General features: G+C 46.6%; 1 pseudogene across 1 annotated transcript in view; it reads left to right on the plus strand.

Annotated features, from left to right (window-relative positions):
* The window catches only part of LOC311130326 (VPS10 domain-containing receptor SorCS3-like), a 202502-nt pseudogene extending 179598 nt beyond the window's left edge, over positions 1-22904 (plus strand). Inside the window, exons 15-25 of the transcript in view lie at positions 5542-5655; positions 6541-6712; positions 9647-9833; positions 11652-11785; positions 12540-12663; positions 16608-16630; positions 16788-16919; positions 17225-17339; positions 21307-21412; positions 22213-22345; positions 22846-22904. The product of the transcript in view is annotated as a VPS10 domain-containing receptor SorCS3-like (transcript). The remainder of the gene's footprint in view (positions 1-5541; positions 5656-6540; positions 6713-9646; positions 9834-11651; positions 11786-12539; positions 12664-16607; positions 16631-16787; positions 16920-17224; positions 17340-21306; positions 21413-22212; positions 22346-22845) is intronic.
* The last annotated feature ends 2951 nt before the right edge of the window (positions 22905-25855 follow it).

Raw genomic sequence — 25855 nt, forward strand, 5'->3', positions numbered from 1 at the left:
GCCAAAATGCGAAATGTATAAGCATGTTGTTGAAGTACTGTTGTTGATGTGTTGTTGAAATGCTGAGAGCTCCTGCCAGCCTGTAGGCATGTCACATATGTTTCACAATTGATTTCTTAAATGGCGGGCTATAGCCTGGAAATAATAATACATTTCTGTTCCTTCTTAGGCTAACTGGCTTGCTCCTGACTGATGTTAGAGTTAGAATGTTGTTTAATAGCCTGTTGAAAGGTTGAACGTCATTTGATAGTGACAGAATCACACAGTACTTCCCAAGTACATTTATTGTCTCCTCGGCTATAGAAGGTTTTAGCACAGCCTCTGAATGTCATAGAGACAAAACAAAGATATCCCATATGCATCAGAGTCACGTCTTTACCCGGCATTTTACAGCTTGTTTCTAGCATAAAGCGTTGCGGACTAACGTGTCATTATAGATCACTTTATATAATCAGGTCCGTATATAATTCCCCCAAAACAACAAGTTAACAAGGGGGTAGGCCTATGCTTTTAGCTATTTTCTTTAACAAAAGCCACAATACCCTCACATACCCCCTCTATTCGAGCCCTGGTTTTAACTTAATACAACAAGCCCTTCACTGACACTGAGATATATAAGGAGTGTACGGTGACTGAAGGAATTGGCTGACAAAGGCTATGGATAGTTGACTATAATTCCATCTGTCAAACAGGTCTACCTCTTATTTCTTGAATAGGAAGAAATAGGCTTCAACACAAAGCCCTATTGTTGTTAGTAGAGTCAAATTAAACTGCTGCTGCTTCATGGTAATGTAAGGTATGTAAATTACTAGAATATGGCTTCTTGTGAGGTCAATAACTCTGATAAATAGCTTCAATTATATCAGTAGCAAGTTCACCTCCAGTCCTCCTTTTCATCTTTGCTCTCTCCCTCTCAAACTGAACAGGGCATCAGTAGGCCTAGTCTTCCATTTCAAAACTCAGGAAGGAAGTACATTTTCTTAGAAATATAACTTTGCCCTGTGCTTCTCCTTGCATGCTCTTCATGTAGCCTAGTCCTATAACATATAGTTTAGGCTATGGATCATTTTATTGAGACCACACTAGGCACACTTGATATTGCGCGCACAGCAGAGAATCAGGGATGAGGGGCGTCATCGGGCACACATCGAGATACTATAATAAGCAACTAATTCTCAAACCCTGAGCAATATGACATTTAATCGATTACAAATTACTTGACCCTCCCCTGGTGTCACGCCCTGACTCAGAGGACGCTTATATGTTGAGTCAGGGTGTGTATATTCCTTGTTATGATTGTCTATGTTGTATTTTCTATGTTTAGATCTAGTATGTCTAGATCTATGTTGGCCGGTGTGGTTCCCAATCAGATGCAGCTGTCGCTCGTTGTCTCTGATTGGGGCCCATACTTAGGCAGCCTATTGGCACTAGTGGGTTGTGGGATCTTGTTCCGTGTGAGGTATGTTGTTTGTGTACCTTGGACTTCACGTGTCGTTTAGTTTGTTGTTTTTGTCGTTGTTTATTTGGTTCTAATAAACATGTATGCATATCACGCTGCACCTTGGTCTGACCCGTCTATGAACGAACGTGACAGAAGATCCCACCAAACGAGGACCAAGCAGCGTGCCCAGGAGGAGCGAATAGCCATGACACAGGTGGGCAAATTGTGGTCATGGGAGGATATATTTGCAGGGAAAGGGCCATGGGTGAAGGTAGTTGCCCAGGCAGGAGAGGTGAAACGGAGACGGAGACCCGAGAGGCAACCCCAATAACATTTTTGGGGGGGGCACACGGGGTGGATGGCGAGGCTACAGGAGGCTAAAAGGGAGAAGAAAAGTGTAGTGGCACGGCGAGAGGAGCTGGTTAGGCAGCAGAAGAAGCGGGGGTTAATAAAGGAACCCAGTTCCGCTCCTCGCACCAAGAAAGTGGTGCGTGTCGCCAGTCCAGTCCGGCCCGTTCCTGCTCCCCGCACTAAGACAGTGGTGCGCGTCGCCAGCCCGGTCCGGCCTGTTCCTGTCCCTCGCACCAAGCCAGGGGTGCGCGTCGCCAGCCCGGCCCAGCCTGTTCCTGCCCCTCGCACCAAGCCAGTGGTGCGCGTCGCCAGCCCGGCCTGTTCCTGCCCCTCGCACCAAGATAGTGGTGCATGTCGCCAGCCCGGCCGGGCCTGTTCCTGACCCTCGCACCAAGCCAGTGGTGCGCGTCGCCAGCCCGGCCCGGCCTGTTCCTGCCCCTCGCACCAAGCCAGTGGTGCGCGTCGCCAGCCCGGTCCGGCCTGTTCCTGTCCCTCGCACCAAGTCAGTGGTGCGCGTCGCCAGCCCGGCCCGGCCTGTTCCTGCCCCTCGCACCAAGCCAGTGGTGCACGTCGCCAGCCCGGCCCGGCCTGTTCCTGCCCCTCGCACTAAGCCAGTGGTGCGCGTCGCCAGCCCGGTCCGGCCTGTTCCTGTCCCTCGCACCAAGCCAGTGGTGCGCGTCACCAGCCCGGTCCGGCCTGTTCCTGTCCCTCGCACCAAGCCAGTGGTGCGCATCGCCAGCCCGGTCCGCCTGTTCCTGACCCTCGCACCAACCCAGTGGTGCGCGTCGCCAGCCCGGTCCGGCCTGTTCCTGTCCCTCGCACCAAGCCAGGGGTGCGCGTCGCCAGCCCGGCCCAGCCTGTTCCTGCCCCTCGCACCAAGCCAGTGGTGCGCGTCGCCAGCCCGGTCCGCCTGTTCCTGACCTTCGCACCAACCCAGTGGTGCGCGTCGCCAGCCCGGTCCGGCCTGTTCCTGTCCCTCGCACCAAGCCAGTGGTGCGTGTCGCCAGCCCGGTCCGGCCTGTTCCTGCTCCTCGCACCAAGCCAGTGGTGCGTGTGTCCAGTCCGGCATGGCCCGTACCTGTTCCACCGGTGCCTGGTTCGGCACCGGTCAGCTGCTCTACTCTGGAGCCAGAGCAGTCCGCTCCACCGGTGCCCAGTTCAGTTCCGGTCAGCTGCTCCACTCCGGAGCCAGAGCAATCCGCTTCACCAGGGTCCAGTCCAGCTCCGGTCAGCGGCTCCACTCCGGATCCAGAGCAGTCCGCTCCACCGGGGTCTAGTCCAGATCCGTTCAGCGGCTCCACTCCGGAGCCAGAGCAGTCCACTCCACCGGTGCCTAGTCCAGCTCCGGTCAGCGGCTCCAGTCCGGAGCCTGAGCATTCCGCTCCACCGGTCCAGCTCCGGTCAGCGGCTCCAGTCCAGACCCAGACGTCAGCCCCTCTCCAGGTTCGGGGTCTCCCACACCAGGGTCCAGACAGGGCTTGGAGTATAGTGGGAGGAAGGAGAGGGGAAGCAACGCGCCGAGGTCTAGACCAGACCAGGGGCGCAACAGGGAGGCGAAGAGTGAGAGGTCGTCAAGCCCTGAGCCGGATCCGCCTCCGAGGCGGAATGCCCACCCGGAATGCCCACCCGATATGCAATCTGTTGGTCACAGATACCTTAAAAAAAAAATATTTCACAATGGGCCTCAGGATCTCGTATGTGCATTTAAATTGTTGTCGATAAAATGCAATTGTGTTTGTTTTCCGTAGCTTATGCCTGCCCATACCATAACCCCACAGCCACCATGGGGCGCTCTGTTCACAACGTTGACATCAGCAAACCGCTTGCCCACACGATGCCATACGCGTGGTCTGCGGTTGTGAGGCAGGTTGGACGTACTGCCAAATTCTCGAAAACGATGTTGGAGGTGGCTTATGGTTGAGAAATGAACATTCAATTATTTGGCAACAGCTCCGGTGGACATTCCTGAAGTCATTATGCCAATTGCACGCTCTTTCAAAACTTGAGACATCTGTGGCATTGTGTTGTGTGACAAAACTGCACCTTTTAGTGGCCTTTTATTGTCCACATCACAAGGTGCACCTGTGTAATCATGCTGTTTAATCAGCTTCTTGATATGCCACACCTGTCAGGTGAATGGATTATGTTGACAAAGGAGAAATGCTCACTAACAGGGATGTAAACAAATTTGTGCACAACATTTGAGAGAAATAAGCTTTTTGTGCATATGGAACATTTTGGGATCTTTTCAGCTCATGAAACATGGGACCAACACTTTACATGTTGTGTTTATATTTTTGTTCAGTGTATATACATTGATATAACACTTGATATAGTATATTAATAATAATTCCCACGGGGGGCCAGTATGAAAAAATGTATGCACTCACTAAAACTGTAAGTCGCTCTGGATAAGAGCGTCTGCTAAATGACTAAAATCTAAAATCTAAAATCTAATAATAAGTGAGGAGAGATTAGTATTAATGTGTAACCAAAACTTCATAGGAGTCTGCACGACTATAATGTACTAAACTGGACACAATGCTTTTGTTTGACTTGCATTACCAAAGCTGTGATTCTGTGGTGCTGTAATGTCCTTAACTGGACACTGTACCCTCATTGGACTCACTTGGTCCCTTATAACTATTATCCCGACCAACCATAACATCATAACTTCACTTGACAGCCTGTCAATAAATTGGGGGAGGTTCCTAATCACACTGAGGCCAGACCCGTCCATAGGGAGTCCTAGAGGGACCTCAGGCTTCGTTGCTTCTTTGTTAGGTCTGGCTAGGTAATTAATTGATTAATCAATGACAGCGTCATTATTAGAATGGGCACTTGCCTAACCTGCTTTGCCCGATGTAAATCACTTTGTGATTGGGAGGTAGCTAACGTCAACCTGTATTGGCTGTGTTGACATGGAGTCCCCCAGGGCTCAGTTTTCCTACCTCTGCTGATCTGGAGCATTTGTCAACTGCAGCCTAATCAATATATAATAATGATGCGTTGCAATGCAAAAAAATTGCAATTATATGTATTGTGCTGAGGGAATAGGAAAGAGAGGCTGTAACATATAACACAGTAATACTGTATGTCCTTTGGATCAAAATCATATCAAATTGTATTAATCACATGCTTCGTTGTCACGATCGTTGAGAGACGGGTCAGACCAAGGTGCAGCGTGAAAAGCATACATGTTTATTTAACCCAATAAACATAAACAAAACAAGACACAACGTAACGTGAAGTCCTCAGGCTATACACATACAAGCCTAACACGGAACAAGATCCCACAACTAAGGTAGGCAAACAGGTTACTTAAGTATGATACCCAATCAGAGACAACGAGCGACAGCTGTCTCTGATTGGGAATCACACCCGGCCAAACATAGAAACACCACATCTAGATCCTAAACATAGAAATTCTAACAGAGTTTCACACCCTGACCAAACTACCTAGAGAATAACAGTCTCTCCAGGTCAGGGCGTGACATTCGTAAACAGCAAATGTAGACTAACAGTGAAATGATTACTTACTGGCCATTTCCAACAATGCAGAGACAAAAATGTAGAAAAATAATAATAAATACACAATGAGTAACGATAACTTACAATGGCTATATACAATGGGTACCAGTACCGAGTTGATGTGCAGGGTGTGAGGTAATTGAAGTTGATATGTGCAAATAGAGTAGCTAGAGGCAAATTGTTGATATTGATCACATTCTGTATGTGATCTGTTATAGTGATTATGGCTTTGAACGGCGTAGAGAAGAGAACTGTCTACCAGCGTTCTGGTTCAACCCATCTGTTGTATCAAGGAGCTGCAGCCAAGGACAGAACTACCTCAACAGCACAGGGTGAGTTGCACATAGGGACACTATTTTGTGGCGTTTCTATGTTGTCTATTCTAAGTGAAGGCAACCCTTCTGTATATTTCTGCTCAACGAAAGGTAAAATATTTTTCTGTGTTTTTAGAATGTTTTCCATTTCATTTTGTAAAGCATTATGTTGGTCATAATATGTTAAAAAGCCTGAATAGGTATAACACATTCCAAAAGAGAACTACAAAAACACATTAAAGCTTACAGTAGCTACAGTATCTCTCTGTATAGGTTGGCCAATGCTTCATCATCTTCCCATCTTCCCACTGTAATGAAACACTGTCAGGGTGTCACACCCACTGGCACGGCTCCTAGTGTGAATAGTGATATTGGCTATTTAGGCCTGAGTCATTCACCAGACAGTAGATCTATACTGAGTGACATAGTGTACTGCTGAGAGCTACAAAGCACTGTCAGGAGTCCTAGGACACAGATTAGGACGCCTCAGGATGGCTGAGGTCTGAGGAGAACGGTACATCTTTCATTTATTAATTTGCGTCCCTAAGGTTAAAAGTCAAGTGTTGTCTAGGAGTTAGTAAGCATTTTGGAGTTTTGTCAATGTGACCGACAACTACTGTACGTCTTGTGTCAAACATGAACTTTCAGTGTTAAACGTAATGTTTTGTTGAGTAGTTACTAAGCATGTTTTAATTTAGTCAAAGAATAGCAAGTCTTGTTCACTAGCTCTGTCACTTCCACAATCACTTTGAGGTAAAAAATTAAAAATATGCAATTTCTTGTCAGCTTCATTGATGAACGTGACCAATACCTTAGCCTTGTTAACAAGTAGCGTCATTAAGCCATAACCTCAGTAAACCACACTAAACATGTCCTAACTCATTCATATGGAATCTTTCTAAGGTACCGAAAAATTGTGTCCAACAACTGCATCAAGGGAGTCAAGGACATGTACACACCCAGGAAGCAGATGTGTCCCAACAGGACTCCAAAAGGCCTTTCTCTCTCCACCAGAGAGGGCAAGCTTACCGCCGACCTGGGAACCAACGTCACCTTCCTGGTGCATCTAGATGAGGTAGGGCTTGGCCAAAAGCCAAAATGGCCTCCTTTTTGTATATCATTGTTCTGGGCCTAGGAGCCCAAATGGATGCCGTTGTATACATTACTGTTATGAGTTGCATTGATTTTTACCTTAAGCCATGGAATGAAAAATCGATGTGTTTTGTATTGTTATGCATGGTTGTAAAAGTAATACTAGCATGTGGTGCACAACTCACTCAATGTAGACCTATGTTACTGAGTGAAATATTTTATGTGTTTCCCATATGTTCAACATGGATGTTTCTCCAGGCATACACCTGAAATTATTTCCCTGTTATGTCATCCCATATACACCAACTGCTGAAAGTTTAGTAGTAACTTGTAACATAACATCACCCACACACAGCTACAGGCCCCAAGCTCCGAGCCCAGAGACAGAGTAAGAGCTAAAGACCTTGGAGAGAGATGCACCCTGGAGACCCTGTTATAGAGTGATAGACACAGAGTAGCCTCCTTCTAGGGCCAGGACCTTACCTTGCTCCCCTCACTCCCTAGGCACTTTTAAACCACATCACATTAAATTCAGGTGGAATAAGTGTGGTAGCGCTCTGCTCTGTGCGGTTGTGCTTTCCACCTGCGCTGCAGCTGAGAAGTAAGTGTCTCTCCCACGAGGTCTCTCCCGGGACAAGCTGTCATATTACAGTGTGATGAGTTGAGGAGACTAATGGAGGTGAGGAATCCTCATGGCGTTGGGTCTTATGCATTTGGAAAATCCTTCGCTCCCGTTGAATTCAGACTTTAATTTATATTCATGAAGCCCAAGATGGCAGTATTTCTTGGGGAGAGCAAATGGGCCTAAATATTTAATATGTTCAGAAAACGTAAAAAAAGGAGAGAGAGAGGTGGAAGAAACTTAGATGTTTTGAGAGAGGGATAGGATCTGTAGTGTCACACGTCAAGATTTCATTATCACAAAGTGACCTTATAGCATGTTATGTGTACACCAACCAGATTTACTGTACATTAGCTACCTTATAGCATGTCATGTCTACACCAACCAGATTTACTGTACATTAGCTACCTTATAGCATGTCATGTGTACACCAACCAGATTTACTGTAAATTAGCTACCTTATAGCATATAATGTGTACACCAACCATATTTACTGTACATTAGCTACTTTATAGCATGTCATGTGTACACCAACCAGAACCAATGGAAAAGTCCTAAATATGCAAATCCGTCCATCTAGCTCTCCAGGCAGGCTCAATCAAACGCTCAAAGCATTTGAAAGAAAGCAAAAACTATTTGAACCCAGGTATGACACACCGTCAGCATGACAGCACTGACATCACACTGTTTACAACATCCTTAGTGTGTTGACATTCACCTGAACAAGAGTCCTGTAAACAGTCCTGCTGTGTCTGGATCTGAACTAACAAAACCCCTTATTGTCAACCAGCACTGCTGTCCAGACCCTATTATGCGTTTCGGATTTGGTGGCCCTCTGAGTCACACACAGAGCCACGGACACAAAGCGTGACATTAAGCCAGCATGCCAGCATCAGTCTCATGCAGGTTAGCTAGTGATCCCAGGACACCTCTATAGAGAACTAGAAATGTCCAGAGAGTGTCAACAACGGACACCAACAAAAGCCTGAATGACATCGACGCCACTGTAGACCTAAGTGCCATTCCGAGTGCCATTTTGGCAAAGGATTGTGGGCCATTACAGTTCCACACAATAGCCGCCACTCTTATCCCTTTTCTTCCATTATATTCTACCTTTCTTTATTAGGCTTATTCATAGTTTACCATTTTCTGGGTACAATGGCGTGAAATTTACCCCCAGATCCTTCCCCCACACACAGCCAACCCTACGGTGTTTTCACACTCTGCTGCGCTTGAAAAGAAGCAAAACAGATATATATATATATATATATATATATATATATATATATATATAGAGAGAGAGAGAGAGAGAGAGAGAGAGAGAGAGAGAGAGAGAGAGAGAGAGAGAGAGAGAGAGAGAGAGAGAGAGAGAGAGAGAGAATAATGGGTTTTCCATTTGCTATTGTTGTGTTTGTTGCTGGAACGGAGCCCCCTCGTGCGAATGCAGTGTAACAAATAAAGATCCCAATTGCATTGCATTACAATGTGCCACGGGGAGGCTGGGAGTTAGTTGTGCTTGCTCTCAGGGTACGGGCCGGATAAGTGGGAGGGTTTGGTCGCAGCGGCAGCTGGAGCCACCAACAACACTTGTGGTGTTTGTATATGTGTGTGTGTGTGTTGACTGTTGATCCTAGGGAAGTGCCAGATGTAACCACCCTGAGTAGACCTGCTGCAGATACTGTAGTGGCAGAGCACTCCTACACAAACACACACAGAGAGAGAGAGAGTAGTAGCAGTAACAGGCAAACACGCTGCTCTCACGGTCGGCCAGAATATGATGCATCCCAAATGTTTCGGCTGGTTCTGACTTCTTGTGTCTGTGTGTGAATGTAACCCAGCAGTCTGTTGACTAGTGTACCTGCCACCCTACTGTCTCTTGATTACTACACTGCCTCAACCTCCCTGTGGTTCTCTCTCTCCATCACACACACATATACACACGCACACACAACAGTGACACGTACGTGCACATAAACACACACACACACACACACCACAGGAGCCAGACACTCCCAGTGGTGTTATGTAACATGTCAGACTCAGGATGCATGCTAATGTAGATGTGTCACAACACCAGCTTTTGGACTTTTGACAAAAACAAAGAATGATGCCCTGCCTGTGTCCATTGATATTGACAATGATATGTATTTAAGTCTAGAATAAACACAAGTACAAGCATCTGGCTGGGCTCTCAAATACAATGGACTTGTGTGTTTTTAAATAATAATGATGTTTGGGACTCTTTCTTTCTTTCTTCATCTGTAGTCCTTAGGTGAGACTTTACTTGCTTTCCAGGGTGACTCAATGAGAACCAACATCCAACTGGATTTCGGAGATGGCACGGCAGTCTCCTACTCCAACCTGAGCTGGATCGAAGAGGGGATCAGACACGTTTACAAGACGGCTGGGATATTCCGTGTCTCGGCCTTGGAGGAGAACACCCTGGGATTTTATACCACCACCTTGTACCTCCATGTTACATGTACGTCACCTCTATACATTCAGCTATTGTGTCAGGGCTATTCAATTCCCGCCATCGAGGACTGAAGTACTTCTGGTTTTACTTCTGATAATTGGTCAGTTACTGTGACGTCGGCCATTGATTGGCCAGAGTAGTCGCTCACCTGGTGACCCAGGTCTGGATCAGTCTCTGATTGGAGGGAAAGGATGGAAAACAACAGTGATGTGGTTCTCAAGGATCATAATTGAATATATCTGCCTCATATTTCTCTGTAAATAACCACCTTACTAAGTATAGAGCAGTGTACAATGGAGCCAGTTATAGGCAAGTACCAGAATGCTTTGCACATAGTACAGCACAATGATGCTGTCTTGCACTTATCATCTTGTAATGAACAAACCAAATGTCAAGTAAATAATAGTGACAAATATAACATGCTTATGTCTAAAAGGCTCAAGAATTATCCAGCTCTTTGCGGTGCAGTGTTTGAATTGCACCCCTCATCTCTTGATTTGATCAAGAGACGAGGGGGTTTGAACAAGAGACGTGAAGGTGCCATTTAAATGTTGTCTCTGGTCGCCACGATACTTTCAATCAGTGTACTTTGATATTTCTGATGGCATTGATTCTGCTGGTGTTTTTTTCTCCATGGTTTGGTACATTTTGAGGTAATTCACAGGGGAGAGAGCGTGCAGGCGATGCTTTTAGCAATGTGCCAAGCACGATGCCGCCACAGATTTCCAATTGGAATATTTTTAACACCAAACACAGTTTAGGGAGCCTGTCCAAATGACTCACATCACTCATGCGCCTGCACACACACACTCAACACACATGCACATACACATACACATAGACACAGGCTTAGAAGGGACACACACACAGATACACACGCTTTCTCTCTCTGTCACACACATCACACACACACAAACACACACAAACATACACACACACACACAGACACACACATACACTGCATGCGTTTGAAAGCTAGGATAAGGATAAAGATTAGTCTCAGTTAAAGAGGATAAGAGTTAACAGAAGCCCAGGCGGAGACGTACACGCTAGAGCGCAGAGTCACAACAGAGTTTTACTGTTAAAATACCGTGTAATATCTCTCCGCTATAGGAAACTTCACCGCTTAGATGACGGTAATGCCACGTTACCCACGTCAGCTTCCATTACGGTCTCAGCATGGGAGACCACAATATTAATCACAAGGTATCATGACAAAAACATGACAACGCCAATGTGTTTTAAGTCTAGAATAAATCTTGTTCTTCAAGTAAATTCCATCAAAACTATAAAACATTATGACATTTATTGAGTAAGATTTCATTCAACTTCCCTTTTCAGCTAAAGTAGTCTTATTGAAAAGAAGACCCACACACTACCCCAGTGATAATGATAAGTTATACTGGCAAGCGCAGTGTGAGGGATTTTCTTTTCTCTAATTCTTAATTCTCTATTTATTTTTTCCCACGCCCCTCTAAAAATAATATTTTGATGTGCGAGTGCTTTTCATATTGTAAAGTAGGTAGTCTGAAAAAATATCCATGTAATTACAATCATATACTGAGTCTGAATCATTCAATACTGAGTCTGAATCATCCAGTACTGGGTCTGAATCATCCAATACTGAGTCTGAATCATCCCATATGGAGTCTGAATCATCCCATATGGAGTCTAAATCATCCAATAAAGAGTCTGAATCATCCAATACTGAGTCTGAATCATCCAATACTGAGTCTGAATCATCCAATACTGAGTCTGAATCATCCAATGCTGAGTCTAAATCATCCAAAGCTGAGTTTGAATCATCCTCTGTGTTTGTATCAGGTGCTGTGGAACATGTCCAGCTGCTGGCTCAATTTGTGGTCATCAAGAACAAGGAAGTAAACCTAACAGCAGTGGTCTGGCCAATCCACTCCAGGACCCTCAGCTACTTCTGGTGGCTTGGGAACAGCACTGAGGTAAACTGGACTTAAAACACTTGGTGTACAGAGAAGAGGGCCTAGAACCGAGCCCTGTGGGACTCCAGTAGTGAGACCACATTGTGCAAACAGATCCTCTTCTGATGTTGTGTATAGTATACAGTATACTGTATGTGCGGTACCAACTGTACAACATTAGTAGAGGTAAACTGACACTATTCAAAAAGGGTCTTACCCTATAATGCCATATACTGTACATGTACTGCAGCTGTGGCTGGTGTCACTTTAACTAAATCGGAGGACGGGATTATTGTAATGGCTGGAACGGAATAAATGGAAAAGCATTTTACACATCAAAGACATGGTTTCCATTCCAGTTCCATTCCACTTCAGCCATTACTATGAGCCGTCCTCCCTTCACTAGACTCCACTGATGTTATATGAGGTATACAAAATGTCTATGTTTTTAGGTACATTGACCTCTTCTATGATCGAAGGTGGCTGTGATAGTGACGGAGCAGTCTCTGATCTTGTATGTTATAAGTTATTACCTTAGCTGCATTGGTTCTCGGTCTTATGGGGAGGATGTTTTTTGTAGGGTTTTACTAAAGTCAGAATTTTGACTACTCTAACTACTCAAGTCAAAAGTTCTGTCTACGCTAAGTGAGAAGTTCAAGGAGAAGTTGTTATCATCTGAAATGGGTTTCTTTCATGTTCCGGGGTTTTAGGTGAAGGGATTATGACCGGATCAAAGTGTGATCATCCATTTTGTCCATGTTCCCTCTTCCTCCAGCCGGTAATCAGCTTAGACGGCAGCATCTCGTACACCTTCACCAGCGAGGGAATGAACACTGTTACTGTCCAAGTGTTTTCAGCCAACACCATTGTGCAAGACACCAAGATGATAGCAGACCAAGGTAAGGATCAGTATTCTCTCTCTCTCTCTCTCTCTCTCTCTCTCTCTCTCTCTCTCTCTCTCTCTCTCTCTCTCTCTCTCTCTCTCTCTCTCTCTCTCTCTCTCTCTCTCGGATCTCCCTAATCAAATAATTATACTTGATGTAATGCTAATTTGCACATCTAGCAGCCATCTCACTTGGTATGCAACGTTTGAGGGTACTTTACATTTGAATATGTCAGGATAAATGCGAAGAGGACGCTTCCCCAATTATCTAAGAAAGCACTTGTACGAGCAATCATCTCCCTTTGTCAAACCATGAACACACACACGCATACGGACACACTCACACACACCAACATCTCTGTCAGCTTTCCCAACCATCAGAAGACAGTTAGAGGAGGGACACAACTAGAACAAATGACAGTGGGGAATGAGGAGGATACTTTGAGAAAAATGCACCTAGATCAGGAGCTGAATTAACGGTCTGTTTCTGGAGCCAATGGAGCCAGTTATTCACCATCTCCACAGTGGATATGACATGAGAGGCGACTCAGACGAGCTAGGCTGAGAGCCAGTGGAGGGAGCTACTGTGATAGAGGTCAGGGTGAGGCTTTGTGACGGATTGCACTTTGTCACCTGGGAGCAACATACGCTGTATTCGGAAAGTATTCAGGCCCCTTGACATTTCCACATTTTGTTACGTTACAGCCTCATTCTAAAATGGATTGAATCAATTTTTTCCTCATCAATCTACACACAATAGCCCAAAATGATGAAGCAAAAATAAGTTTTTAGAACTTTTTGCAAATGTATTAAAAATAAAAAAACATAAATATCACATATACATAAGTATTCAGACCCATTGCTATGAGACTCGAAATATAGCTGTTTCCATTGATCATCCTTGAGCTGTTTCTACAACTTGATTGGAGTCCACCTGTGGTAAATTAAATTGATTGGACATTATTTTGAAAGGCACACACCTGTCTATATAAGGTCCCACAGTTGACAGTGCATGTCAGAGCAAAAATAACAAGCCATGAGGTCAAAGGAATTGTCCGTAGAGCTCCGATACAGGATTGTGTCGAGGCACAGATCTGGGGAAGGGTACCAAAAAATGTCTGCAGAAATGAAGGTCCCCAACAACACAGTGGCCTCCATCATTCTTAAACAGAAGAAGTTTGAAACCACCAAGACTCTTCCTATAGCTGGCCGCCCGGCCAAACTGAGCAATCGGTGGAGAAAGGCCTTGGTCAGGGAGGTGACCAAGAACCCGATGGTCACTCTGACAGAGCTCCAGAGTTCCTCTATGGAGATAGGAGAACCTTCCAGAAGGACAACCATCTCTGCAGCACCACCAATCAGGCCTTTATGGTAGAGTGGCCAGACGGAATCCACTCTTAAGTAAAAGGCACTTGACAGCCCGCTTGGAGTTTGACAAAAGGCACCGAAAGGACTCTCAGACAATGAGAAACAAGATTATCTGGTCTGATCAAACCAAGATTGAACTCTTTGGCCTGAATGCCAAGCGTCAAGTCTGGCGAAAACCTGGCACCATACCTACGGTGAAGCATGGTGGTGGCAGCATCATGCTGTGGGGATGTTTTTAGCACCAGCCAATTGAATTGTGTTGAACTGAGGGGCACACTCAGTTATAGAAAGTCATAGCTCTAGCTTGAGTTATTAATTGCTAGCCTCAATAGAGTGTTACAGCACCTCTTTTCATTCTGAAAGTTTTGTTATACAACCTTTTAATACCTAAAGTAAATACATTCAACGGTATATGGGTTTCAGGTCTCTATTGAGTTTATGAACACTAGTTAATCTCCTCCATATTCTGTTTAATGCTATCAAACCATCCCTCCTTTCACTCTTTCACCCTTTCTCTGAAAGGAAATCATAGTAAGACCTATTCATCCATGTACTGCTAGAGTTGGTTCATAGCCTAGATATTGTGCAATAACCGCCATACAAAGTGTTATTACATTTATTTCTTCATTTCTTTTTATCTTGCTGCGGTTCGTGTTCAGTTCATCATGTGTCAAAGTAAACATCTCCCCTCAATAAAGTGAAGATGATTAGAAGGAAAAGGGGCAGCAACATCGCATTTAAAGTCAGGGTCCATTAAGCTGCAGTGTTGCTGTACTACAGTACAGCTCTATGGCTGACAATAGTGAGAGCCAGGCAGGGCTGCACTTTTGCTCCTCAGCTGATTCCAACCCACCACCTCATAAAGGTTTGAATGGGGAGTTCAGTAATAGAGGCTATTTGAAGTTATTTTCAGAAGTCATTCCATCTTCGGTTTCTCCGGCTTCTTCTTTACTCCCCTTGCGGTACATGGAAGATGGCAGAAGACTCCCTCTCAGGTTCAAATCAATCATTTACATTTTAGTCATTTAGCAGACGCTCTTATCCAGAGCGACTTACAGTTAGTGAACACTTTTTTTTTTTATACTGGCCCCCCGTGGGAAACGAACCCACAACCCTGGCGTTGCAAACACCATGCTCTATCAACTGAGCTACATCCCTGCCGGCCATTCCCTCCCCTACCCTGGACAAATTGTGCGCCGCCCCATGGGTCTCCCGGTCGCGGCCGGCTGCAACAGAGCCTGGATTCGAACCAGGATCTCTAGTGGTACAGTTTGCACTGCGATGCAGTGCCTTAGACCACTGCGCCACTCAGGAGTTTCAATCAATCACATTTTATTTATAAAGCCCTATTTACATCAGCAGATGTCACAAAGTGCTATACAGAACCCCAGCCTAAAACCCCAAACAGCAAGCAATGCAGATCTAGAAGGACGGTAGCTCGGAAAAACTAGACAGTGACTGTCGGAAGCCCCCCGCTGGTTTCACCGCCACCTGTTAATGCACCTCTCAGTGTGGTGCAAGAGGTTAACATGTCATCTTTTTTCCCCAAGAGAGTGCACTGCTTCTGGGCCTCCCTTTCATGCTCTCGCCCCACCTTTCCTTTCCTGGGTAATGACTGTACTTCACATCAGAGAATAAAATGATAGTTATAGGTAAATCATCATAACCTAGTATTGTCATAGTTCATAGTTACGGTCAAGTTCACGATGAATGAAAAACAGAATCCACATCATGGTGTGTTTACAACAGTAATTAGTAACTGACCACTTTTTATTTAGCTTTGCATACAGTAAGATTGTGAGGAAGCCGCTCCAAAAGCTTTTGCTGTTCAAATATTAAAGTGTCAAGATAAAGCCCGGTAGACGTGTTTTTTCAGCCACATTTGAGCTTGGCCAAAATTCCCTCCTAAAAGCTCACTCATCTGACTCAGTCTGACTCACCTTCTCCCCTCCCTTAACCCAGATCAGATGTTTCACTCCAGCCAATGAGTTTGGGGGACATAAAATGCCAGTGCTACCCAAGCACACAGAGCCAGAAGGCTTTTTAGACTAATGAGTGATCGCAAAGAGATCAAACCGGCCTGAGTGTATTGATTTTTACAGGGGCGATTGCATCCTATCCCCTTCCCTATCCCTCTCCTTTCCTTCTATGCCTATTTACTCTCATTGTGAGTCATTCCTTTGCTCTCTATTTGTCCACTATTTTGCTACTCAAATACAGATTTTTATGCTTGATAATTAATGTGCTTTAAGTGTATGTGACTCACCGACTACACCACTCCATTGTCTGCCGATAGCACCATAGAGAACCCATTAAAACATGAATGGCTTTTAAAATGGGCACTGATTACCGGTTGGAACCCCCTGCCTCATAGGTGGTCTGAAGTGGAAAAAGGCCATTATAAAGAAAATAACATTTAATGGTAGCTATTTTGAAGGCCTGGAAAAACTGTTGGTTGGCAAGACCTACTTTTCCTATCAAGAAATAAATACACTTTCGTGAAAAACATGGCGGTTGAGATAAGAATGTCCTATTAATGTTGGATTATCATCTATTGGTTTGGTGACATATTGTATCATTTTTTACCTGTAGGTTGTACTGGGTTATCAACACATGTTGGTCAAGCCCAAAACTATTTCGTTGTCACCTCCCTCTCCTTTGATTTCAAACATGTTAAATATGCATATACTCTAAAAGCATTGTTTTTGACTGTAGACAAAGAATACTATACAAGTATGAACATATTGTAACAGTACTGTCCATTGTCAACAGGTGTCAGACTTTCCAGAGGATCAGCTATTGGTTGCAGTGTTTCCAGGTGTGCCAACGGCCGCTGAGCTCTTCCTGTTACCACACAAGAACCAATCAGAGGGCAGGAAAAAGAGCGAAGAGGAGCTAAAGCAGGTATGGGACAGTTAGATTGGACGCTGACATTTTGAGTGTCATTGTAATTCTGTCATGGCATATATGACTAATTGTTTCCAATCCTTCACACCAATTCACCCAATAGGATAATTACATTGTCATGGCTAAAATGACACACATTCATTCTACGCGCCCGAGTCTGACAATTGAGATAACTGAACCAATGTGGTGGGTGTCATGACAAGATGGCAAATATTATTTAAATATGCAGTGTGTGAATTGAAAGAGCTGTAAATGGTGACAATTGTTTAACTAAATTATGCTTCTTTCATCTCCTTCAACAGATCTCTGAGATACTTGCCTGCGCTCTGGACCAGAATCTGGTGGAGTTTGAGCTAAAGCCAGGAGAAAGAGTAATCGTTTACATCACACAGCTAACTTGGGTATGGAAAAAAGTTAGTATCAAGATAATTACATAAATTAACTGTATGTACTTGCATGAGAAATCATAATTTTCTCTACATATTCTGCCTTTTTTTAGCTGTGTTTGTTTCTTTTTGTGATGTCTGTCACGCCCTGGCTCTGGGGACTCTGAAATGTTGAGCCAGGGTGTGTAGTTTCTGTGTTATATTTTCTATGTTGATGTTCTAGATCGTTTAGATCTATGTTGGCCAGGGTGGTTCCCAATCAGAGGCAGCTGTATCTCGTTGTCTCTGATTGGGGTCCATACTTAGGCAGCCTGTTTGGCACTAGTCGGTGTGGGATCTTGTTCCGTTAAGGTTTGTTTTGTGTAACCTAGGACTTCACGTTTCGTTTGTTTGTTGTTTTGTCGTGAGTTAAGTACTTAATAAAATGTACGCTTATCACGCTGCGCCTTGGTCCGTATCTTCCATAAACGATCGTGACAGAAGATCCCACCAACAGAGGACCAAGCAGTGTGCCCAGGAGGAGAAGATAGCGATGTCTCAGGTGGGCAAATGGTGGTCATGGGAGGAGATATTCACGGGGAAAGGGCCATGGGTAAAGGTAAATGCCCAGGCAGGAGAGGAGAAACGGCGCCAACCGTGCTGACGACAGACACGCGAGAGGCAACCCCAAGACATTTTTTTGGGGGGGGGCACACGGCGTGGACGACGGGGCAGCAGGAGGCAGCTACAGGGCGAATCTGCAGACTAGGAGAGGAGGCCACCAGGTTACGGGGGCTATTGGTCCAGAGGGAGCAGGAGTTAATTGGTCAGAGGGAGGAGCTACAAGAGGCGTTAAGGGAGAGGGAGAGTGTAGAGGCACGGCGAGAGGAACTGGTTAGGCAGCAGAAGGAGCGGAGGTTTATAAGGAAACCCAGTCCCGCTCCTCGCACCAAGCAAGTGGTGTGTGTCACCAGTCCGGTCCGGCCCGTTCCTGATCCCCGCACTAAGTTAGTGGTGCGTGTTCCCAGTCCGGTCCGGCCCGTTCCTGCTCCCCGCACCAAACCAGTGGTGCGTATTCCCAGTCCAGCCCGGCCCGTTCCTGCCCCTCGCACCAAGCCAGTGGTGCGCGTCGCCAGCCCGGTCCGACCTGTTCCTGCTCCCCGCACCAAGCCAGTGGTGCGCGTCGTCAGCCCGGTCCGGCCCATTCCTGCTCCCCGCACCAAGCCAGTGGTGCGTATTCCCAGTCCAGACCGGCCCGTTCCTGCCCCTCGCACCAAGCCAGTGGTGCGCATTGCCAGCCCGGTCCGGCCTGTTCCTGCCCCTCGCACCAAGCCAGTGGTGCGCGTCGCCAGCCCGGTCCGGCCTGTTCCTGCCCCTCGCACCAAGCCAGTGGTGCGCGTCGCCAGCCCAGTCCGGCCTGTTCCTGCTCCCTGCACCAAGCCAGTGGTGCGCGTCGTCAGCCCGGTCCGGCCCGTTCTTGCTCCCCGCACCAAGCCAGTGGTGCGCGTCGCCAGCCCGGTCTGTTCCTGCCCCTCGCACCAAGCCAGTGGTGCGCGTCGCCAGCCCGGTCCGGCCTGTTCCTGCCCCTCGCACCAAGCCAGTGGAGCGCGTCGCCAGCCCGGTCCGGCCTGTTCCTGCTCCCCGCACCAAGCCAGTGGTGCGCGTCGTCAGCCCGGTCCGGCCCGTTCCTGCTCCCCGCACCAAGCCAGTGGTGCGCGTCGTCAGCCCGGTCCGGCCCGTTCCTGCTCCCCGCACCAAGCCAGTGGTGCGCGTCGTCAGCCCAGTCCGGCCCGTTCCTGCTCCCCGCACCAAGCCAGTGTTGCGTGTGTCCAGTCCGGCACGGCCCGTGCCTGTTCCACCGGTGCCTGGTCCGGCACCGGTCAGCTGCTCCACTCCGGAGCAAGAGCAATCCGCTCCACCGGGGTCCGCTCCAATTCCAGTCAGCGGATCCACTCCGGAGCCAGAGCAATCCGCTCCACCGGTGTCCAGTCCAGCTCCGGCCAGCGGCTCCAGTCCGGAGCCTGTACGGTTTGATCCACCGTCGTCGGGTCCAGCTCCAGTCAGCGGTGCCAGACCAGATCAGGGGCGCAACGGGGAGGTGGAGAGAAAGTGGTGGTCACGCCCGGAGCCGGATCCGCCTCCGAGGCGGAATGCCCACCCGGCCCCTACCCTGTTGTGTTTGTGTGGCGCGGTCGCAGTCCGCGCCTTTTGGGGGGGGGGGGGGGGGGGGGGGGTACTGTCACGCCCTGGCTCTGGGGACTCTGAAATGTTGAGCCAGGGTGTGTAGTTTCTGTGTTATATTTTCTATGTTGATGTTCTAGATCGTTTAGATCTATGTTGGCCAGGGTGGTTCCCAATCAGAGGCAGCTGTATCTCGTTGTCTCTGATTGGGGTCCATACTTAGGCAGCCTGTTTGGCACTAGTCGGTGTGGGATCTTGTTCCGTTAAGGTTTGTTTTGTGTAACCTAGGACTTCACGTTTCGTTTGTTTGTTGTTTTGTCGTGAGTTAAGTACTTAATAAAATGTACGCTTATCACGCTGCGCCTTGGTCCGTATCTTCCATAAATGATCGTGACAATGTCGTAAATGCAATGTCATTTACTGGAGATAATCTCTTTATAAGCCATATTTGGATAGCATAAACCAAACACTTTTTTTGTTCTGTATTTTAAAAAATGCATGATATGTTTGTCACCATCCTGGGTGTATGAAGATTGGAGGAGGACATGGGAGGAAAGGGATGATGGATTTTATTTTAAGTGGAACTCCTTGAGACAAGGGATCTTTTATATCAATACGCCCAACATCTGTTCACTGTCTTTTACAGCCATCCAACCACAAAATGAGTGTTGCACTGAGTATAATTATGTTGATTATTTAGTCCTTGAGAAAAGGACAAAAAAAGAGAAGTTTGGTTATAAATGCATGCAGAATTCAGAATCACAAAAATATTATCATCAACATTACACCAGTTTGAGTGTTGGCTTGAAGTGAGACAAATAAATAACTACTCTTGGCTGCAATTCAAATGATTTGCCAGTGTCCACCCAGAAACAACACAAAACCTGCTTCACAATGGAAAAGATTTGTGTGTGTGTGTGTGTGTCATCTCAGAAAAGGTAGGAAGAGCCTTCAAGCTGCTTCAGAAAGGCCATCGACATCACTGGCCGCCTCTCAGAGCTGGGGCTGGAAAAAATACAAAGTAGAAAATATACTAATATTCATTTCAAAGTCAATGTAATACCCCAGAGAGAGGGTGAGAATGAGGTGTTGAATAGGATAATCAGCATCACACACTTATTCCACAGTAAGTGTTGCTGTGTTGCACTATATTTGTGACAGTTGTCATTGTAAAAGGCTAGTTTTTACCATAATTTAGCATTTACCTCAGAATATGAATGTTGCTATGCTTGTTTTAAGCAGATGGCTTTTAGTTGGAGGAAAGGCAACCAATTAGAAATAGCAATTTCACACTACAACCGTCTTTTGATTTTGTGAAATTATAAACAGGGCAGGTTCTCATAATGCACTATCATTGCCGTGGATCTACCCATAATCCATAGCCAGATTTATTTACTGTTGCATAAACTTGGTGGCGAAGTCGTCCCTTGTCCCAGCTCTGTTGTTTTGGGCCTAGACTACATCATCACACATATCAGACAAAATAAATGACATTTGTTGCTGTATACGGGCCACTGAAAGGGAATAGTTTTTTGACAATGTTGTGGCTCCAAAACAAAACTTTATTGTACACTGTGGTCCTGTTTAATACACATTTGTTTTAAACAAATTGATTCAAGTAAAGCATATGCATTGAATGTATATAGCCCTACTGTACCAGACTATTGCGATGCAAAAAATATATCTCAACTGTACTCCATGGTTGTTATTGGTGATACAACAAAGTATAGGTTCAATTTTGGCAATGAAGCAAGAAAATCTCAAAAAACAACAGCCTTTATTGTGTTGCTATGTTCTTGTTATGTTTAACGTTGGTCTTCCTCTACCCTCTGTTACAGCACCCTTGGTGGATTCCAGCCCGAGACACAGCAGTTCAGCCATGCTGATGCTCCTATCAGTAGTATTCCTGGGTTTAGCAGTGTTTCTCATCTACAAATTCAAGAGGTATGTACAGTACTGTATGATTATATATTTGAACACTGTATCCCATCACTAATCTAATCACCTGCCATCATCTTTAAAAATGCATATTATAATAATATGCTAGATTGATAGAGCCTGCATAAATGAACGATGAACTAATTACATTCCTTTGAAATATCTTTTCAAATTATTCTGTAGATGTAGTAAACAGATTTAGAGTGATCTGGATGCATGAGGCACATGTGTGAATCAGTGATGTTATGTTAAGAAAACTATCATTAAATTGGTTAATATGCTGTTGTCGTACTTTGGCTGTTAGTAGCTGAATTATTGAATGATGGAAAAGTCTGCGGAAAACGCATCAATTATGGATATGGAATTTCCTGCATTAATCTAAAGAGGAAACAGATTTATTGAAATGTCACACACAACAAAGCAAAACAATTAAATAACAAAATTGCTTGTAATTTGAAATAAATTGAAGTACGAGTCGATTAAACACATATTTCTAATCATAAATATCAATGGGGAAAGATTTTTCAGAGATTATGCAAAATGTATATGCATTAGGATTACAGTCTTATATCACTACTAGACATTGATGTCAAATGGGAATTTAATGATGCGTAGATTAAGATTTTCTTAGTGGCTTCATGATAATAACATGTACAGGGGTTAATTTAGTCTTGTCATCATACGAACTCTGAACTAAAAGTGTAATATACATCTTTGAGAAATGCTGCCAATGGGACGGACCATCATTGACTAGTCATTGCTTATTGTAACATGGCTGTTGTCTGTCTACATTTACCAATCTGCAGAAAAATCCCCTGGATTAACATATAAGCAGAGGTGAACCAGGAGAAAGAGCATGAGATGATCGGTTCGGTCAGCCAGAATGACAGCACGTCTAAATCACCCTCAGTGAGAAGGAGATGGACGCCAGGGTTAAACGTAAGATACATAGTCTGATAAATCGTTGTTTATTCTGTTATTAGCAAGTTACTGATTTGGTGACTTTGAACTTCCTTGTTGAGAAAGATCCACCAATGTTACACATACATTGTCCAAACTAATTGTATTGGACTAGAACACATATGGGTCATATCTCCATGTATAACAATGTTGACTTTTGACCTGCAGTGTATACACTACATAGTGTTTAGAAAGTCTACATTGTTTCTTTACATGGAATTAACTGGTAGGAAAAAGGAGGGGTACTGTATCTTCAGAAGAAAACAAGGAAACAAACTAACGAATGGGTCAGCCACTTATGTCCCACACATGAAACAACAGCTTAAGAGCTTTTGATATGACATTGTAATGAAACCCAAGTAATTAACAGGCCGTATCAATGTCCAAGTAGTTATTTGTTTCACAGGCATCAAAGGCTCTACTACTAGTGGACTAACCCACATTGTTCTTATGTTGTGTTTTTTTTCTCTCTACCCCAGGGCGAATTGGAAATGCCTGCGAGAGCACAAGGGAGATTCCTAACTGTACTAGCGTGTAAAGCCGAGGAAGGAATGCAACAAATGTGTACAGACTTAAAGTATTGCCATTTTGAGGGTTTTCTCTTTTTTTATTTATTCTGTAATTTCTCAAACACAAACCCAATGTTAATAGTTTTCTAAGGAACTCATTTATATTGATGTGCATGGGTGTCTTGTTTGATAGCATCTATGCGGCGAATTTGAAATCCACTCAATGAGACAAGTTTTAATTACAAGTATGAGCTACTTAGGCCTACTGCTACACAATTTGGATTACAAAGAAACGTTTAATTTTCAGTCCTTAATTGCCTTATTTCATGGACATTTATCAAAGCCTTTATTAAAACCTACGAAGAGAGGTATGTACATTTCTTAAAGTTTTACTTTCATGAGGTATAAGAGTATTGTCTGTATGGGCCAACATGTCTAGGTCTCCGATCTAACAGGGAATATTATTGAAAATGTACCAATTTATCTTTAGATATCTGTTATCGCTCTGTATAAACTATATGTATATTTACTTTCCACATGCTTGTAGTAAAAGTACAATGCTGTCACGATCGTCAAAAGGATTGGACCAATGCGCAGCGTGGAATGCGAACATACTTTATTATATATTCACCACACGAACAAAAACAACAAAACGATACGTGAAGTCCTTGGTAACAAACACAAACCAACACGGAACAAGATCCCACAATACACTGTGCCAAACAGGCTGCCTAAGTATGGTTCCCAATCAGAGACAACAAGCAACAGCTGGTTCTCATTGCCTCTGATTGAGAACCACCCCGGCCAACATAGATACACATGAACTAGATCCTAACATAGAAACACAAACACATAGAATCTACACACCCTGGCTCAACATATAAGAGTCCCAGAGCCAGGGCGTGACAGTACCCCCCCCCCCCCCCCCCCCAAAGGCGCGGACTGCGAACACGCCAAACATAAACCGAACAGGGGAGGGCCGGGTGGGCATTCCTCCTCGGAGGCGGATCCGGCTCCGGGCGTGACCACCACCCTCTAATAACCCCCCCGTAGTGCCCCTGGTCTGGTCCCGCTGGCTGGAGCTGGACTGGACATCGGTGGAGCGGATTGCTTAGGCTCCGGTGTGGAGCAGCTGACCGGTACCTGACCAGGCACCGGTGAACCGGGCACGGGCTGTGCCGGACTGACGACACGCACCCCAGGCTTGGTGCGGGAAGCAGGAATGGGCCGGACCGGGCTGACGACGCGCACCCCTGGCTTGGTGCGGGGAGTAGGAACGGGCCGGACCGGGCTGACGACGCTCACCCCTGGCTTGGTGCGGGGAGGAGGAACGGGCCAGACCAGGCTGACGATGCGCACCACAGGCTTGGTGCGGGGAGCAGGAATGGGCCGGACCGGGCTGACGACGCGCACCCCTGGCTTGGTACGGGGAGCAGGAACGGGACGGACCGGGCTGACGACGCGCACCCCTGGCTTGGTGCGGGGAGCAGGAACGGGCCGGACCGGGCTGACGATGCGCACCACAGGCTTGGTGCGGGGAGCAGGAATGGGCCAGACCGGGCTGACGACACGCACCCCTGGCTTGGTGCGGGGAGCAGGAACGGGCCGGGCCGGGCTGGCGACGCGCACCATAGGCTTGGTGCGGGGAGTAGGAACAGGCCGGGCCGGGCTGGCGACGCGCACCATTGGCTTGGTGCGGGGAGCAGGAACAGGCCGGGCCGGGCTGGCGACGCGCACCATAGGCTTGGTGCGGGGAGCAGGAACAGGCCGGGCCGGGCTGGCGACGCGCACCATTGGCTTGGTGCGGGGAGCAGGAACAGGCCGGGCCGGGCTGGCGACGCGCACCATAGGCTTGGTGCGGGGAGCAGGAACAGGCCGGGCCGGGCTGGCGACGCGCACCATTGGCTTGGTGCGGGGAGCAGGAACAGGCCGGGCCGGGCTGGCGACGCGCACCATAGGTTTGGTGCGGGGGGCAGGAACAGGCCGGACCTGGCTGGCGACGCACATCACAGGCTTGGTACGAGGGACAGGAACAGGCCGGACCGCACTGGGAACACACACCACTGGCCTTTACGGGGATCAGGAACAGGCCGGGCCGGGCTGGCGACGCGCACCATTGGCTTGGTGCGAGGGGCAGGAACAGGCCGGGTCGGGCTGGCGACGCGCACCATAGGCTTGGTGCGAGGGGCAGGAACAGGCCGGACCGGGCTGGCGACGCGCATCACAGGCTTGGTGCGAGGGACAGGAACAGGCCGGACCGCACTGGGAACACACACCACTGGCCTTATACGGGGATCAGGAACGGGCCGGACCGGACTGGCAACACACTTCAGTACCTCTCGCCGTGCCTCTTTCCCTCCCTCTAATCACCAATGGCTCCCGTAACCCAGTGGCCTTCTCTCCTCGTCCACAAACTCGCCCCTTATCTGCCTCCAGCAGCCCCGTCGTCCATGCCATGTGCCCCCCCTAAAAATGTCTTGGGGTTGCCTCTCGCCTGTCCGACGACAACACTGTTGGCGCCGTACCTCCTCTCTCTTGCCAAGGCTTTAACCTTTGCCCATGGTCCTCTGCCCTCGAACATGTCCTCCCATGACCACCATTGGCCCACCTGGGCCATCGCCAACTTCTCCATCTCCTTACCCGGCGTTAGCTCCGAAACACGCTGCTTGGTCCAGTATTGGTGGGATCTTCTGTCACGATCGTCAAAAGGATAGGACCAATGCGCAGCGTGGAATGCGAACATACTTTATTATATATTCACCACACGAACAAAAACAACAAAACGATACGTGAAGTCCTTTGTAACAAACACAAACCAACACGGAACAAGATCCCACAATACACTGTGCCAAACAGGCTGCCTAAGTATGGTTCCCAATCAGAGACAACAAGCAACAGCTGATTCTCGTTGCCTCTGATTGAGAACCACCCCGGCCAACATAGATACACATGAACTAGATCCTAACATAGAAACACAAAC

This window comes from Coregonus lavaretus (genome assembly GCF_964263955.1).
Source record: "Coregonus lavaretus genome assembly, chromosome: 6".
Lineage (NCBI taxonomy): Eukaryota > Metazoa > Chordata > Actinopteri > Salmoniformes > Salmonidae > Coregonus > Coregonus lavaretus.